Consider the following 14,064-nt stretch of genomic DNA (forward strand, 5'->3'; position numbering starts at 1 on the left):
TCCACTGATTCCTGACACTCTGGAGTCATGATCTTCAGACTGGAATAGAATTACCCCAACAATATGCAGAGACTTGCAAGGGAACAAACTCAGGGATATTTTAAGAGGAATGCATTTTCATATCATCACCACCCATATTTATTCTTTTCTAACCTGATCCCCCTGAGAAGATGACTATGGTCAAAATTCTTCTCTGCTGCCCCCAGCCCCCATCATCATTTTTCATGATATAAAAGGAAGACATAGCTCTCACTCACCCACAGTCTTGGTGTGTTGCTTGAAGTTTTAAAACACTACAGAGAAAAAAGGACAATTATACAAATCCTTCAATCAAGGGTAATTCCTTAACTACTCTCCCCATCTAACTTATTTAGAAAGTATTAACAAAAAGAGTTTACCTTTTTTGTTTGTTAGTCGTTTATCAAAATTTATAATGAGGAGATCCCTGGGTGGCTCAGCAGTTTGGCGCCTGCCTTTGGCCCAGGGCGCGATCCTGGAGTCCCTGGATGGAGTCCCGCTCGGGCTCCCGGCATGGAGCCTGCTTCTCCCTCCTCCTGTGTCTCTGCCTCTCTCTCTCTCTCTCTATGTCTATCATAAATAAATAAAATAAATCTTTAAAAATAATTTATAATGAGTTCATTCTTTGGTAAATTATATACTGATATTATATTGTGCTCATAAATTTTTTTAACACATAAATCCTATCATCACAGGAAATAAAAACAATTAAATTGGCTTTATTATTACAGAGACTAATTAGCTTCATTAATATATGGCATTAAATAAAGAAGTATATTACATTTGGATAAAGTCTGTGGGAAAAATGAAACAGAATTATGACTTCAAGAAGAAATAAGAGTGAATCTAAAACATCAACAAAATATAAATGTATGTGCTTTTTCAAAATGGATAATGGAGAATATTAAATCATCTTGATGTTTATATTCCTTTAGATACATTAAAAAGAATGATGCAACACTTTTATTTTTAAAATCAATGTCTCCAATGTACTGGAAATTACATCCACTGCAACTATTTATACTCACAATGAAAAGTTTTAGATGTCTACCTACAAAGGTTCAAAGGAGTACATAGTTTTTCAAAGTTCTTTTAAGGAGCACATGAGGAAAACTAAACATTCCCCAGTGAATCACATTTAATACTGAGCATAACACTTCAAAAGGGGTAGAGAGAAAACAAGATATCCGAGGAAGAATCATAGGATGACAAAAAAAAAAAAAAAAAACTTGAAATCATCTCCTATAAGAATTCTTAAAAGTAAGCAAGCAAACTAACAATGAGTTCTTATCTAGGGGAAGAAAAGAATCTATAGGCCTATTTCAGTGATCTTAGCTCCTTGGAAAGCTGTGTTTACAGCCCACAGGAAGGTCAAGGACTAAGGGTGAAAGATCCCAGCATTTCAGCTCCTATTTGAATTTTCTTCAGGGTAGAGGACCTTTCCTTTATCCCTCTACACACAGTACCCTGATGTAATTTGGCAAATAATAGACACACAACAAATATTTGTTAAATGAATGAATATATTTAGTTTGAGGAACAATTTCTCAGCATTAAATCTGCTTAAAGATTAAATGGACTATTGCAGGAGTTCCCTTCCAGGATGGATTCAGTTTCAAGTTTAAAAGGGATTAACACAATAGAGTGTTTGTTGGCAGATATATATCTTTTGAGTCACCTTCAACTTTCCTGTTCTGTGATCCATGATATAATTTCTTTTATATCAGGAAGAATTCTATGTTGGGACCCTAAATTATTACCAGAAAAAAATTCCACTTTTTACATGCATATATTTAAGAGACAAAGATTAATTTCTCTGCCCAACATTAACAGGAATAGTTTTTGTGTAAATAAGAATCGCTTTAATACTGTTAGGGAATGTTGAGTTTGAGGTGGACATCACTAATTTAATTGGGACAACTTCGATAACCAGAATCAATTAGAACCTTAACAAGAATCAGGTGGCTGTGTTAATTCCTTTCTAATCGTGTCTGTGACTCACTAATTTAAGAATTATGGCCAACAGACTGAATTTTCCATCAGGGCTATCTTAACTGGATCTAATTAAGGAAGGCACCTGGATGCCTCTTGAAATAAGCAGCAGAAATTAAATTTAAAGAGGACTGTAAATGCCATTTATTTCCAGAAGATTTAGAAATTATTCTTTCATTTTTATATGGGAAAATTCTCCTAAACTTCTTTAGTAAGAACTCGTTACATTTTCTTCAGTAAAGAACAAAAATAAATATCTAGGTGATATAATTCAAGATGATAAAAAAAAAACCACATAACAATCATGGCCCTTTGAAATATTGGTTGCCTCTATCCACCTTTGTCCATCCACTCTGATTTCTTTTCATCTATTTTTAACCCTGGCTTACTGATCCCTGGACTTCTGTAACCCAGTGTGGAGAACTTACACGTAGAGATTCTTACTTATCTGATACCACGGACAGCTCCTTTTCCTTTCCCGGATAAAGAATCAACAATAAAATCCATGTTGTTTTTCCCTCTTCTAAAAAGTAAAGTTAGGTTTTCAACCAAACCAACTCTCAATCTTCAAGAGTCCTATATTTTTAGTGAGCACTTCTAGGAGACCCTAGAACTCTACACAAAGCTTTAGTAGCTGACCAGTTGACTCAGGCAATCACCTCTCCAGGTGTCTCTCTGAAGGATCCATTTTGAAAGCCAATACCTCTCCAATACCAAGATAATACTTAGCATAATCTCTCACTCAATATCATATTACTATTAATATTTATTTTCTTTTTTTTTTTATTGGTGTTCAATTTACTAACATACAGAATAACACCCAGTGCCCGTCACCCATTCACTCCCACCCCCCGCCCTCCTCCCCTTCTACCACCCCTAGTTCGTTTCCCAGAGTTAGCAGTCTTTACGTTCTGTCTCCCTTTCTGATATTTCCCACACATTTCTTCTCCCTTCCCTTATTTTCCCTTTCACTATTATTTATATTCCCCAAATGAATGAGAACATATAATGTTTGTCCTTCTCCGACTGACTTACTTCACTCAGCATAATACCCTCCAGTTCCATCCACGTTGAAGCAAATGGTGGGTATTTGTCATTTCTAATAGCTGAGTAATATTCCATTGTATACATAAACCACATCTTCTTTATCCATTCATCTTTTGATGGACACCGAGGCTCCTTCCACAGTTTGGCTATCGTGGCCATTGCTGCTAGAAACATCGGGGTGCAGGTGTCCCGGCGTTTCATTGCATTTGTATCTTTGGGGTAAATCCCCAACAGTGCAATTGCTGGGTCGTAGGGCAGGTATATTTTTAACTGTTTGAGGAACCTCCACACAGTTCTCCAGAGTGGCTGCACCAGTTCACATTCCCACCAACAGTGTAAGAGGGTTCCCTTTTCTCCGCATCCTCTCCAACATTTGTTGTTTCCTGCCTTGTTAATTTTCCCCATTCTCACTGGTGTGAGGTGGTATCTCATTGTAGTTTTGATTTGTATTTCCCTGATGGCAAGTGATGCAGAGCATTTTCTCATATGCATGTTGGCCATGTCTATGTCTTCCTCTGTGAGATTTCTGTTCATGTCTTTTGCCCATTTCATGATTGGATTGTTTGTTTCTTTGGTGTTGAGTTTAAGAAGTTCTTTATAGATCTTGGAAACTAGCCCTTTATCTGATATGTCATTTGCAAATATCTTCTCCCATTCTGTAGGTTGTCTTTGAGTTTTGTTGACTGTATCCTTTGCTGTGCAAAAGCTTCTTATCTTGATGAAGTCCCAATAGTTCATTTTTGCTTTTGTTTCTTTTGCCTTCGTGGATGTATCTTGCAAGAAGTTACTATGGCCGAGTTCAAAAAGGGTGTTGCCTGTGTTCTTCTCTAGGATTTTGATGGAATCTTGTCTCACATTTAGATCTTTCATCCATTTTGAGTTTATCTTTGTGTATGGTGAAAGAGAGTGGTCTAGTTTCATTCTTCTGCATGTGGATGTCCAATTTTCCCAGCACCATTTATTGAAGAGACTGTCTTTCTTCCAATGGATAGTCTTTCCTCCTTTATCGAATATTAGTTGCCCATAAAGTTCAGGGTCCACTTCTGGATTCTCTATTCTGTTCCACTGATCTATGTGTCTGTTTTTGTGCCAGTACCACACTGTCTTGATGACCACAGCTTTGTAGTACAACCTGAAATCTGGCATTGTGATGCCCCCAGATATGGTTTTCTTTTTTAAAATTCCCCTGGCTATTCGGGGTCTTTTCTGATTCCACACAAATCTTAAAATAATTTGTTCTAACTCTCTGAAGAAAGTCCATGGTATTTTGATAGGGATTGCATTAAACGTGTATATTGCCCTGGGTAACATTGACATTTTCACAATATTAATTCTGCCAATCCATGAGCATGGAATATTTTTCCATCTCTTCGTGTCTTCCTCAATTTCTTTCAGAAGTGTTCTATAGTTTTGAGGGTATAGATCCTTTACTTCTTTGGTGAGGTTTATTCCTAGGTATCTTATGCTTTTGGGTGCAATTGTAAATGGGATTGACTCCTTAATTTCTCTTTCTTCAGTCTCATTGTTAGTGTATAGAAATGCCACTGACTTCTGGGCATTGATTTTGTATCCTGCCACGCTACCGAATTGCTGTATGAGTTCTAGCAATCTTGGGGTGGAGACTTTTGGGTTTTCTATGTAGAGTATCATGTCATCGGCGAAGAGGGAGAGTTTGACTTCTTCTTTGCCAATTTGAATGCCTTTAATGTCTTTTTGTTGTCTGATTGCTGAGGCTAGGACTTCCAGTACTATGTTGAATAGCAGTGGTGAGAGTGGACATCCCTGTCTTGTTCCTGATCTTAGGGGAAAGGCTCCCAGTGCTTCCCCATTGAGAATGATATTTGCTGTGGGCTTTTCATAGATGGCTTTTAAGATGTCGAGGAATGTTCCCTCTATGCCTACACTCTGAAGAGTTTTGATCAGGAATGGATGCTGTATTTTGTCAAATGCTTTCTCTGCATCCAATGAGAGGATCATTAATATTTATTTTCATTCAGTGAACAGATGTTATTAGAAATTGTTCCTACTCTGCCTTTGTAAAAAGCAAAGTAATGTGAATCTAGAAGTCTGGGCCCATGCCCCAGTTTAATGTTGAAATATTGTGTTTCTCTCACTTTTTTGGATTCTAGTCTTATATAATTTTCATAATAAGAGGATAATAGGCATTAAGTACTATGCTCACAGGAATATTTCATCCCTGATACCTATGATAGTATGAATACTATAATATAGTTACAGACAAGAAATGACATTTTATTCTCTTGACCTCACCTCAACATCCCTTCTTCCTTTTCACTCTTTTCAGAAAATTCTGCAATTTAAAGTTTGTATTTAAACTAATCAATTGTTCCTTCCCTGTATCAGAGCAAAACTACAGATTTTTTTTTGTTTTATCCCTTTGACCCAGTGATAATTACTCTGCCCAAATCATCTGTTCTGAGTATATGATTTTTCACCTGTCAGTAGCTTCTCTTGACAGATTGTATTCCTTTTTTACACTTTTCTGCCAGATTAACACAGAATAGAACAGGAAAAAAAAAAAAAAAAACCCTGAGTCTACATGGCCCCACATCCCAATCTCTGAGAGCATAAGAGCTATTACTGTCCTTTTGAAGACTGTCTCTTTCGTGTTCGCTAGTTATTTCATGAACTTACCTGGACCAAAGTCAAGTTATTGGAAATGAGTGGTTGCTTTTCTAGCTCAATACTGGCTTTGTTCTCCTGTCTTTCTCTTTCTGTTTTAACTCCCATAATCATTTTTTGAAAGGGAGCATGTTGAAGATGAAAGGACATAGATAGTGGAGCCAGAACAATAAGATTTGAATCCCGTTTCCACTATTTACCTGATAAATGAGCTTCCTGAGCCTATTTCTTCATTTGTATAATGGTGATAATAATAGCTAACAAAATAATAAGTGAAGATATGTTCAGAAACCAGAAGGTCAACAATAAATGGCAGTTGTCTTTGTACCAGGTGTGATTCTGAGTGTTCTCTGGTCAAGTAGAGTGTTACTGAACAATGTAACATATAGTAAAAATAATAATTTATATTATAGAGGCTATATGCTTATCATGTCTCCACTCCCTACATTAAGCAGTATCTTATGAGTAAAACATGAAACTACAGTACATGACAATATAATAAAATGAGAGAGTAATTCTGGAAAAAAAATCCAATGCTTTATTACAGAGTTTTTACTAATTATGCCCTAAAAATATTATTTAAAAAATAATTTTGAAACTCAGAGTAAGCATTGTAAGTGACTTATCCATATTTTTAAAACCTATTAATCTTCAGGCTTTTTTTCTCCTTTGTTAGCTTCTTTGAACATAAATTATCAGAGAAGATATTTTGGACATATTACTACTCAACTATTCTAATTGCTAATATTATCCTTTGAGAAATAAAATTGGATGTGTTTAATCAAACTACAATGCTATTAGTTAATTAAGTTTCTCCTTCCTTTGCAGACTAGTCAGTATTAACAGTATTTGAGGACTGTTTCCACTAAGTAACACATTTATTAATAAGTTGTACGTTTTTAAAAATTTTAAGACTTCTGAACATGAGATATTTACTGTATACTCACTCTCAAGAACATATACAAAATGTTTCCATAAAACAGAGCTCTTGAATATTTGCTTTTATTTAGTAAACCAATTTTCACCACTTAACATAACTTGTCTACAGCTTGAAGTACTCCCACATCTCACACACACTTTACAAATAATTGGAATATTGGTATATAAACATCATATGCAATGCTGTATGAGGGCAAAAGCAGTTACACATTTGCCATAAGTAAGAGAATGTGTATATGTATGTGTGTGCCTGTGTGTATGTGTGTGTGTCCGTATACACACACACATATATATAATTTGAAGTGGAATAATGCAAAAGGCAAATACATAGACAAACAGGTGGAAATGTCTCAAATGGAGGCAGACACAATGTTGAATTTGGATGTCCATATAAATCTATTCCAGCTATCTAAGTCAAAATTATACATCCTTGGGATCCCTGGGTGGCGCAGCGGTTTAGCGCCTGCCTTTGGCCCAGGGTGCGATCCTGGAGACCCGGGATCGAGTCCCACGTCGGGCTCCCGGTGCATGGAGCCTGCTTCTCCCTCTGCCTGTGTCTCTGCCTCTCTCTCTCTCTCTCTCTCTCTCTCTGTGACTATCATAAATAAATAAAAATTTTAAAAAATCTTTAAAAAAATTGTACATCCTTATAATGATGCTTAATGTTAATTTACAGGAACTTAGAAAAGAATGAATTCATTTACAATATTATTTGTCTCCTGCAGCCAACACATGCACAATTCTTCAGTCTTATCATTCAGTCTCCACATTATTATATTGTGGTAAGCTACAAAGGCACTACAATCTCCTTTTAAATAAATTTACAAAGCAAAAAGACAATTCACCAGCATTCTGGAGGATCACAACTTTAACAATAGCACAGGGAAATTTGCCCACCATAATGCGTGTCCTGAGTTTCCTCCAAGATAGATATTTCAGAATGTATAATTCAACATTTTTCAAACAAAAGGAAAATGTCAGGAAATATACTGTTTCTCTATTTTACTTTACTTATGGGCAGTCGGGGAAGCATTTAATAATATTTGCCTGGGAGTGCTTAGAAAAATTTTATTAAAAAAAAAGAAGAATCAATGGGAAATAAATCAGATCAAGAACAAGTGCAAAAGATATGTATTGAAGAAATTGATGCTAAGAACTCTATTGGCTTCCTCTGAATGGAATCTGACCTTTCATTCACTGAATGAATAGATGCAATGATATGCCTGAAGAAATGATACAAAATATCTGCTACTGCCTAATAGCAGCTCCCCATAAGTCTAACGGATCCCTTCCTATTTGGAAGAGTCCCACTGAATAAACCAACACACTCCTTTTTTGGAAATAACCACCACCACTTATAAAACAGGAGGAAAATCTCTATATCCTTGAAGTTGCTCTCAAGCCTCACTTTGGCTCAGCTGCTAGGCTCTCTTTCTGAGTCACTTTTTCATGCTCATGTGTTTGCCTGTGAACTTCTTACCTACATCATTTTATGGGCAAGTACTCTGCTTATTGAACTTGTTACTTTAATTTTCCTAACTACAAAAATGATGCATATTAATAATGGAGAATTTTTAAAATAGAACAAAGAATCAAGGAAACTTCATGCATCTTCCTACCAAGTAAATAAACTACAATTAAAAATTGGTGCATTTTAAATCATATTTTTCTACCATCTTAGCAGGCAGCCATGATATGATGCAAAAAGCTTAATCTGGACTTCAAACTTGTCTCACTTCCCAATGCAATAGGATGCTTTTATAATGTAGATAAACAAATGAGTCTGACCTACATGTTTAAGCAGGAATATGTCAAAAACCTTGTGTTGAGGGGAGAAAGCAAGTCAAAAAATGTATTCAGTATAATAGCATTCATGTAAAAATTTAAAGGATATTACTCAATATCTCAGCATATTATCTTTGGGTATGTAATAGGTTAAAAAAAGATAAGCACTTAAGAAAGATAGCTTCAAGGTAATAATGAGCTTTGGGGAGGAGAAGATGAAAACAGAGTGTTGGTGCTTAAACTCTATTGGAAATATTTCACTTCTGAAAAGTGATATTTAGAAGTGATAGAAATGCTCATTATCTTGATGGCAGTGATGGTTTCATCGGTGTCTACATACACTAAAACTTAACAAATAGTACATTTTAAACTTATATAGATATAGATATATGTGACATATGCCAACTAAACTCAATAAGGCTGTTAAAAAAAGGAACAGTCAAAAACAATATAAAGAAAACACGACAAAAGATAATGTAATTGATCTGAATTGTGGCACATGGGTGTCTGTGATATCTTCCTAAACACTCTTTTATAAGACTTAAATATTTTGTAAGTAAATAGAAAAATACTATTTTTGTCCAGAATGCAGAAATAAATATTAAATCATAAAAGCCTCCTCTTCATTTCTGGAATCTGAAAAAACTACCGCTTTACAAAATGTCACACTTGTGTGTGGTGGTGATGGCAGACAAAGTGCTGTTTCTAAAATACAAACTGAGGGACACTGTCAGGGGATCTGGGAGAAATGCAGTGCGTTCATTTCTGCCAGTGTTATCAGAAGTCCTCTTGGGGGACCAGTTTCATGCTACAAAGAAGAATCTTTGTCCTTTTTTGTTAAGGGAAGGAGTTACCTTATATGTTTCTGTGTACTTTAAATATTTAACTGGGAAGTTTCCCTTGACGTTCAACAAAACACGTCAGACACCACCTTGTTCATCTAAACTCAGCAGCTTATTGCCGTCATCTGGCTGACTCACCGCTCCTGCCTCAGTATCTATCCCTCTGTATCTTCTCCCCTTTGGATCTTCTATGTGCACCCCCACTGGATGTGGTGAGTCACTAACCATGAGGACTCTCATATAATTAAATAAATTAATACCTGTTAAGCACTTAGGACCTAGTAAACACACGATAAATGCCATTAATCATGCACCTTATTGTCTGAGAAAACATTCAGCAGTTGCTTGCTGTCTTCAAGGTCAAATCCAACCTCTGGATTCCTCCATCCTCTGCTTTAATGATTTTTTTACTTTTCTTGGCAAAAACTTCTCTAGTCAAGCCTATTCTACCTTCATCCTAAAAGCTGTGTGTTTTTGTACATATTCTCATTTAACCTTTCTCAAACCTCACCCATGATCATTCTCAGACTGCCACAGGACTTAGAAACTCTTTATTCTCTATTCTAAAATCTACTTGCTTCTAGTATTTGAACTGCTCATGTTAACATTCAGAACACACCTAGAAGAAAAAAACAGAATTAGGTGTTATATCATATTTTCCCCAGTAGACTACACATTATGTAAGAGAAAGTCCTCTCTTTTGAATTTTATGGTTTCATATTTGACACCAAGCTCCAGAGGTAGTAGGGATTTGGTAAATGATGACTGGAAACCTCGGGGAGGAACAATTGTGTGAAGAGTGAGTTTACTTCATTTCATTCCAAACTAGTGTTAGGTTACCCTTAGAATCACTACTTAGCTCATCATTTCCAATCCTCTTTACTTTTTCATTCAAAGTCAAAGTTCTAAATTTTCTTCCAAAGCTGCCTAGTTATCTGGGATGAAATCAGTCCCTGTTACTGGCCTGGGTGAAGCCAAGTTTGCTTATGCCATCCCAAGACAATAATAAATCAGTAATTATATATATGTATATAAAATCTCAAGTAGCAGTAAGTATCATGAAGAATGATACATCCAAGGTGAGGGGACAAGGAGAGATAAGCAGTGCATTTGTAGGAAGGGTGATCAGGAAAATCTCTATTGAAAATACGACATTTGAGTAGAAACCATAAAAGTGAGAGGATGTATCCTTTATGTATCTTGGGGGATTGGAATCATTTGGGAACAATGAAAAAGCAGCCACAAATGTCTTAAGGCAAGAGCCTGGAAGGAAGCCAGTGTGGCAGGAGCAGAGTCTGTGAGGGAGCGAGGGATGGGGCTGGACAAGTACTGGGGAGCAGATCACATGAGCCTTGCAGGATAGAGCAAGTACTTGGAATTTTATTCTGTGTGAAATGAGGAACCACAGCAGGTCTTGAACAGAGGTATGACATGGCCTGACTTACATTTTAAAAGTATCACATTGGCCACTGTGTGGAAAGTATGAGCAAAGGGGGAATGAGGAACCCATTGGGAATGAGGAACCCATGTCCCACTGCAGTAGAGCACGTGGGACATGGCATTGGCTGGCTCTAGGGATTTGCTATTACAGTTATTAAGACACATTTCAATTTGGAATCTATTTGGAAGGTAGATCCAGTGGGTTGGATTCATGGATTGGATGTGGAGTACATGAAAAAAGAGAGAAAGCAAAGATGTCTCCAAAGTTTTCAGCCTGAGAAAGGGAGCACATGATGGTGCATTTTGCTGAGATGAGTACCATCTTTAATTTCACTTCTATTGAAAAACACCTCCCTGAGACATATTACACTTTTACTGCATTAATAAGCATGAGTATAGAGAAAATTTCAATCTCTGCTCTTTATTTGAAGGTCTTACAAGAAGCTTGGAAACATGATTTTTTTTAAAGCATCATCAATGTATACAGAATGTGGTGCTCGTTGAGAGTTACTCTGAATCAGGCCTGACAATCTAGCAGTCATGGCCTTAAAGAGAATTCTGAAAAATAATATGCTAATGCAAGCTTGTTTGTGGTCCTTATTTTTTCCCTTGAAATGGAGAACAGAGAAAAAATTAATGCATGGTTCTGTTGAGTTATACTTGGTGTTTTTTTAAATGATACTTAGCTTATCACTGACTAATTCATCAATGTATAATAAATCTTTATATATGACCGGGATAAAACAAAGGAGACTAATCTAATAATTGTCACTAGGGCAACAGTCTTCTGAAAATTAACATTCCTGCTTTAGAACAAGTAATTTCAGCCACCTCATTTTTTGCTTTGTAGGATTTGCATCCCTTCGTCAAGAGCTAAATATGACAACATGAAATTAAAATAGCAGAAGACAAAAATTATTAGTAGGAGAAAAGACCAAGAAAATAGCCACTAACAGCACCTGACTACCTTGGTCTGGTTTTATAAGACTATAGCATATTATCTGCCTTGCTTGAAGAAGAAAAATTGAGGGAGGAAAATTGGCTAGAACTCTTGTCAGGCTCTTGTTGAGGTAATGACACATTATCCTTTTCTTCCAATATTCCTTAGCTGCTGAGAAATACCCTAGTGAACCCTGGCTAGGGATCAGCATTGTAATTTTCACAGTGGGAATGACATTGCTTGCTTTCTTGGATATCTGCAGTGGTCTCTTCCCCATGGAGATGCTGGCTACTTTATGGGTCTGCTTATAAGCCCTGTTCTCACTCATTGTAGAAAGTTCTCCCATTATAATTTTTACCACCTGCCTCTGATATTCAGGCTAAGACTGACTAGGAAGCATGACACAATATTGAAACAACTCAGCCAAATCTGCCCTCACATGCCTTACTTCTATCCTTAAAGCAAAGTCTGTTCTCCCTTCTTAGCCCTCAGGAAAAGAATTACCCAGGCATAGGAATAACTATGAACTTCAGCAACTTTAACAGAAATATATTTTCTGTAAGGCCAGACACATATATTTTCATCAGTAACATTGATCCAAGGGCAATGGAGAGCCAGCCAATTCACTTAAGAAATCTTGGAGGATTTTTTTTTAAGTTTTTTTTTTTTAATTTAATCATGAGAGACAGGCAGATGCAAAAGCAGACTCCTCACAGAGGAGGGAGCCCAATGTAGGACTTGATCCCAGGACCCTGGGATCATGACCTGAGCTGAAGGCAGACGCTCGACCCACTGAGCCACCTAGATGCCCTCAAGGAGGATTTAAAATCAGATTTCTAAACATATTTAGCTTAGCCTGGGACCTACCAATGCTCAGAATTGATACAATTTTATTTTACTAAAACAGCTCTATGATCCATACTTGACAATATCGTCAAATCATCGATACCATATGCAGAGGGCTGTGCTAGGCATTATGTGGGTAGAAACATACAGTTAGAGAATCACTAATTTTTTATTCCTGCTGCCACGCTTTGCTACAAATAGTGGCTTAAAACAACTTAAGTTTATTATCTGATAATCCCAGAAATCAGGAGACCGACACAGGCCTCACTGGGATAACTTCAAAGTATCTGCAGCAAGACTGTGCTCCCTCTGGATGTTCTAGAAGAGAACCCATTCTCTTGACTTTTATAAATTGCAGAGGCTGTATACATTCCATAGCTCTTAGCCACTCTCTTCCATCTTAAAAGCCAGCAATATTGCACCTGTCTGACCTGTTTTCCCTCGTTACATCTACCTCCAACCTCAACTGGAAAAGATTTTCTACTTTTAAGGATTCATGTGATTAGGTAGGACTCACCTGACCACCTAATCCAAGACAATATCTCCATTTCAAGGTCTTTAACCTTAATCATATCTACAAACTCCCTTTTCCATATTAGGTAATATATTCTCAGGTTCACATAATCCTTCTTTGGAAGGCCACTATTCTGCTCTCCAGAGAGAGACATGATAGAGTGAGACCGAAGGCCAATCTTCACATGAAATAGTGTTAAGTCCTCAAGTTCCTTTGAAATTATCAACATTTAATGGAAATAAAAAAAAAGAAAATGCATAACATTTTTTTCTTACCCCAGTTTGCTTAGCATTTCTAAATCTGACATCCATAGTTTATCACTTAGTATTTGATCTGAGAGGATAAAAAGAATACAAAGACCTTCTTTTATGCAAACCTTTCTATTCAAGGAGGAAGGATAGAGAGGGGGAGAAGCAGACTCTCTGCTGAGCAGGGAGCCCAGTGTGGGACTTGATCCCAGGCCCTTGAGATCATGATCTAAACCAAAGGCAGATGCTTAAGTGATGAGCCACCCAGGCCAAGTTTGTGGTACTTTGCCATGGAAGCCTTAGCAAATTAACATAGCATCTGACTGAGAGAAACTACTTAGGAGACACATGCTTAGCCAGTCCCCATTAGACAGTGCTAGAATCAACAAAATTGCCTCCCCCAGAAAAGAGGCCCTAGGCAAAGTAACCTATCTTTTGTGTGAATCTGTATCTACACACACACATATATATGTGTTAATATATGCATTTATATATTCATATAATATTCATACATATATAGTTGTTTCATAAGATCTTACATGGAAAATATCAAATGGGGGAAGGATAACAAGCCAAGGACCCAGCTAAGCCATGCTCAGATTCCTGACCCATAGAAACTGTGAGATAAAATTTAAAAAAAATAACTAACTTTGTGGTAGTGTGTTACACAGCAATAGATAATTAACCCAGGCATCAAGCCTTTTGAGCAGGATGACTATGTATGTTTCTCACCTTTTATCTGCAGCACGTAGCCTAGTGTTATTTGGGACACAGTAAATATTGATGGATGGAAGCCAGGGAAGGCATATT

Source organism: Canis lupus, chromosome 36, assembly GCF_048164855.1.
Source record: "Canis lupus baileyi chromosome 36, mCanLup2.hap1, whole genome shotgun sequence".
Taxonomy (NCBI): Eukaryota; Metazoa; Chordata; class Mammalia; order Carnivora; family Canidae; genus Canis; species Canis lupus.